The sequence below is a fragment of the Arachis duranensis genome, chromosome 10 (assembly GCF_000817695.3).
Source record: "Arachis duranensis cultivar V14167 chromosome 10, aradu.V14167.gnm2.J7QH, whole genome shotgun sequence".
In the NCBI taxonomy this organism is placed as follows: domain Eukaryota; kingdom Viridiplantae; phylum Streptophyta; class Magnoliopsida; order Fabales; family Fabaceae; genus Arachis; species Arachis duranensis.
In genome coordinates, this window is record NC_029781.3 from 66,980,862 (window position 1) to 66,985,999 (window position 5,138).

General features: G+C 40.3%; 1 non-coding gene across 1 annotated transcript; it reads left to right on the forward strand.

Annotated features, from left to right (window-relative positions):
• The first annotated feature begins 4,660 nt into the window (after window positions 1–4,660).
• On the forward strand, window positions 4,661–4,768 carry LOC127743555 (small nucleolar RNA R71). Its single transcript, XR_008004941.1, has one exon. It is a non-coding gene; the product is annotated as a small nucleolar RNA R71 (small nucleolar RNA).
• Window positions 4,769–5,138: the final 370 nt, after the last annotated feature.

Sequence of the window (5,138 nt, forward strand, 5' to 3'; positions counted from 1 at the left end):
TTAGACCTTCCGGATTCTCTTGAATGCTGCCATCAGTTCTCGCCTATACCACGAAGACTCTGATCTCACGGAATGGTTGGCTCGTTTGTCAGACGAGCACTCGGTTGTCAGGCGATCAACCATGCATCGTGCAATCAGGAATCCAAGAGATATTCACTAGAGCCTCGAATGCTTGTAGAACAAGAGTGGTTGTCAGTCACTTTGTTCATGAGTGAGAATGGTTATGGGCGTCAATCATCACCTTTCATCATGTTGAAGAACAAGTGATATCTTGGATAAAGAACAAGCGGAATTGAATGGAAGAACAATAGTAATTGCATTAATACTCGAGGTACAGCAGAGCTCCACACCTTAATCTATGGTGTGTAGAAGCTCCACCGTTGAAAATACATGAGTATAAGGTCTAGGCATGGCCGTGAGGCCAGCCTCCCAATGATCTAAGATAGCATAAAATGAAGATAGCTACCCCTTGATGTCTCAATACAATAGTAAAAGGTCCTACTTATAGAAAACTAGTAGCCTAAGGTTTACAGAAATGAGTAAATGACATAAAAATCCTCTTCCGGGCCCACTTGGTGTGTGCTTGGGCTGAGCAATGAAGCATTTTCGTGTAGAGACTCTTCTTGGAGTTAAACGCCAGCTTTTATGCCAGTTTGGGCGTTTAACTCCAAGTTTTATGCCAGTTCCAGCGTTAAACGCTGGAATTTCTGAGGCTGATTTGCCACGCCGGTTTGGGCCATCAAATCTTGAGCAAAGTATGGACTATCATATATTTCTGGAAAGCCCAGGATGTCTACTTTCCAATGGCGTTGAGAGCGCGCCAATTGAGCTTCTGTAGCTCCAGAAAATCCACTTCGAGTGCAGGGAGGTCAGAATCCAACAGCATCTGCAGTCCTTTTCAGTCTCTGAATTAGATTTTTGCTCAGGTCCCTCAATTTCAGCCAGAAAATACCTGAAATCACAGAAAAACACACAAACTCATAGTAAAGTCCAGAAAAGTGAATTTTAGCTAAAAACTAATAAAAATATACTAAAAACTAACTAGATCATACTAAAAACACACTAAAAACAATGCCAAAAAGCGTACAAATTATCCGCTCATCATGGGGATAGGTGGGTTGTATGATGGTTTTGAAGGAGAAATGGAGGTGATTGGTGGAGGTTATTTTGGGGAAGAGTGTTATGGAAAGGTGTGAAAAGGAAAGAAAAAGTGTTAGGGTAGGTGGGGATCCTGTGGGTTTCACAGATCCTGAGGTGTCAAGGTATTCTAGTCCCTACACCTTTCTGGCTTTTAAACGCCCTCTGTGTGCCATTTCTGGTGTTTAACGCCAGCTCTGCTGCCTTTCCTGGTGTTAAATGCCAGACTGATGCCACTTTCTGGCGTTTAACGCCCAAAATGCTGCCAGACACACTTTTCTGGCATTAAACGCCAGTCTATCTGCCAATTCTGGCGTTTAACACCCAGAATGTAGCCAGACAACAGACACCCTTTTTTGGCATTAAAAGCCAATTTGTCTGCCAATTCTGGCGTTTACGCCCAGAATGCTGCCAGACTGGGAGTTAAATGCCCATTCTGCTAACCTTACTGGTGTTTAAATGCCAGTAAGCCTGTCCTCCAGGGTGTGCTATTTCTGATGCTGTTTTTGATTCTGCTTTAATTCTGCAGCTACTTTTATGACTCCACATGATCATCATCATAAAGAAAACATAAACTAATAATGGAAAATGCATTGAAAAAGTAATTAACATAGATAAATTAGATTGGGTTGCCTCCCAATAAGCGCTTCTTTAATGTCAATAGCTTGACAGTAAGCTCTTACAGAGCTTTACATATTCTTAGAGCATGATGGTGGCCTCCCAACACCAAACTTAGAGTTTGAGTGTGGGGGCTCTGTTTGACTGTGTATGGGGAGAATTGGATGAAGCTTTTCATGCTTCTTCTCCATGTTTAGAGAAGAAGATCCTTGAGTCTTAAACACAAGGTAATCCTAATTCAATTGAAGGACTAACTCTCCTCTGTCCACATCAATCACAGCCCTTGCTGTGGCTAGAAAAGGTCTTTCAAGAATAATGGATTCATCCTTATCCTTCCCAGTGTCTAGGATTATGAAGTCAGTAGGGATGTAAAGGCCTCCAACCTTTATTAAGACATCCTCTACAAGTCCATAAGCCTGTTTCATTGATTTGTCTGCCATCTCTAGTAAGATTCTTACATCTTGTACCTCAAAGATTCCTAGTTTCTCTATTACAGAGAGTGGCATGAGATTTATACCTGACCCAGGTCACACAGAGCCTTCTCAAAGGTCATGGTGCCTATGATACAAAGTATTAAGAACCTTCCGGGATCTGGTTTCTTCTGAGGTAATTTATGCTGAACCAAGGCATTCAGTTCATTGATGAGAAATGGAGGTTCACCTCCCAAGGCTCATTATCAAATAACTTGGCATTCATCTTCATGATTGCTCCTAGATACCGAGCAACTTGCTCTTCGAAAATATCTTCATCTTCTTCAGAGGAAGAATACTTATCAGAGCTCATGAATGGTAATAGAAAGTCCAAAGGAATCTCTATTGTCTGTATATGAGCCTCAGATTCCTTTGGTTCATCATTAGGGAACTTCTTAGTGGTCAGTGGACGTCCATTGAGGTCTTTCTCACTGGAGATCACTGCCTCTTCCTCCTTTGTAGGTTTGGCCATTTTGGTTATATTGATGCCCTTGCACTCTCTCTTTAGATTCTCTTCTGTATTGCTTGGGAGAGTACTAGGAGGAGTTTCAGTAACTCTTTTACTCAGCTGACCCACTTGTGCCTCCAAATTTCTGATGGAGGACCTTGTTTTAGTCATAAAACTGAGAGTGGCCTTAGATAGATCAAAGACTATGTTTGCTAAGCTAGAGCGGCTCTGCTCAAAATTCTCTGTCTGTTGCTGAAAAGATGATGGAAAAGGCTTGTTATTGCCAAACCTATTTCTCCCACCATTATTGTTATTGAAGCCTTGTTGAGGCTTCTGTTGATCCCTGATAAACCCCGTTTTAAGGGTTTATCTTGTGTTGAATTTAGAGTATTTTGATAACCTTTTCTCACAATTAGCCAATGAATTAGCATAATTTTGTAATCTCTCCCGTACTTGTGCTTGAATGTAAAAACATGCTTTTTAAGCCTTTAATTTGGTAATTTTAATTCATCCTTGATTCCATAAGATGCCTTGATGTGTTTACTAGTAATCTCAGGTTAAAATAGGCTAGGCATGGACCAAAGGGGCAAGGAAGGAAGCATGCAAGTGGAGAGAAGCATAAAAAGGTAAAGAAGTAATCTCAGCCAAGGACGCGCACGCGCACAAGGCGCTCGCGCGCACATTGCGATATTGACCAGGGACGCGTACGTGTACCGTGCGCGTCCGCGTCGAAGGCCGCACGTGATTTTTAAATAGAACTCATGCTCAGCAATTTCTGGGAAGCTGTGGGGCCCAGTTACAACCAATTTGGCGCCAAAGTACTTTAAAGGACCAAGGATTGAAGGGGGAAGCATGTAGGAAGTTTATACATACACATTAGGATTAGTTTAGAAGTAGTTTCTAGAGAGAGAAGCTCTCACTTCTCTCTAGAATTAGGATTAGGTTTAGGTTAATCTCTCCTCTTAGATCTAGGTTTAATTCATGGCTTTGATTTACTCTTCTTCTATCAATCCTTACTCCTCTACTCTCCTTCTCTCTAGTTTTATATTTCAATTCTTGTAATTCTTCACTTTGTTGTGGATATATCTTTGTTCTCTTGTTTTCTTTCAATAATGCAATTTGAGGTAATTCATGATAATTGTGATTTTCTTGATTATTGTTGTTAATTCTTTACATTCAATTGTTGTTAGAATTCTTTCTTGTTGTGATTTACTATACTTTTCTTTTGTACCTTCCAAGTGTTTGATGAAATGCTTGGGAGGATGTTAGAATAGAATTTTGTGTTCTTGGCTTGGGAAGATAACTTAGGACTCTTGAGTTACTAATATCTAAGTGATTGATAGTTGATAGCCATTGACTCTAGCTTTCATTAATTCAATTAGTGGGAACTAGGATTTATGGACTTGGATTGATATAACTCACTTGACTTTCTTTTGCTATTAGTTAGAGGATGACATAGTGAGATTGATCCTTGCAACTATCATGATTGTGGTTAGTGATAATGATATAGGTCCTTGATCATCGAACTTTGCCAAGACCGTTTTGTTAATAAAGTTTCATTTCTCCATGAAGGATTATAGGTGTTTACATAGGATTCTCCCATGTAATACACCTTTTCCATTACAGGATTCTCAGGGTCATAAGCTTCTCCTTCAGTGGAAGCGTCTTTAGTACTGCCGGATGCATCTTGCAATCCAGTCAGATTTTGAGAAATCATATTGCCTTGCTGGGTCAATATTTTGTTCTGAGCCAATATGGCATTCAGAGTATCAACCTCAAGAACTCCTTTCTTCTGAGTCATCCAATTATTCACAGGATTTCTTTCAGAAGTGTACATGAACTGGTTATTTGCAACTATCTCAATGAGTTCCTGGGCTTCTATAGGGGTTTTCTTTAGATGAAGAGATTCACCAGCAGAGTGGTCCAATGACATCTTGGACAATTCAGACAGACCATCATAGAATATACATAAGATACTCTATTCTGAAAGCATGTCAGAAGGACACCTTCTGATCAATTGCTTGTATCTTTCCCAAGCTTCATAGAGGGATTCACCTTCCTTCTGTCTGAAGGTTTGGACTTCCACTCTAAGTTTGCTCATCTTTTGAGGTGGAAAGAATTTAGCCAAGAAAGCATTGACCAACTTGTCCCCAGAGTTCAGGCTTTCCCTAGGTTGTGAGTCCAACCATATCCTAGCTTTGTCTCTTATAGCAAAGGAAAAAAGCATAAGTCTGTAGACCTTGGGATCAACCCCATTGGTCTTAACAATGTCACAGATTTGCAAGAATTCAGCTAAGAACTTATGAGGATCTTCTAATGGAAGTCCATGAAACTTGCAATTCTGCTGCATTAGAGAAACTAATTGAGGCTTAAGCTCAAAGTTGTTTGCTTCCAATTTCAGGAATTGTGATGCTTCTTCCATAGAAGTTGAAAGTTGGTGCAGTAAAGTCACCAAGCATCTTCCT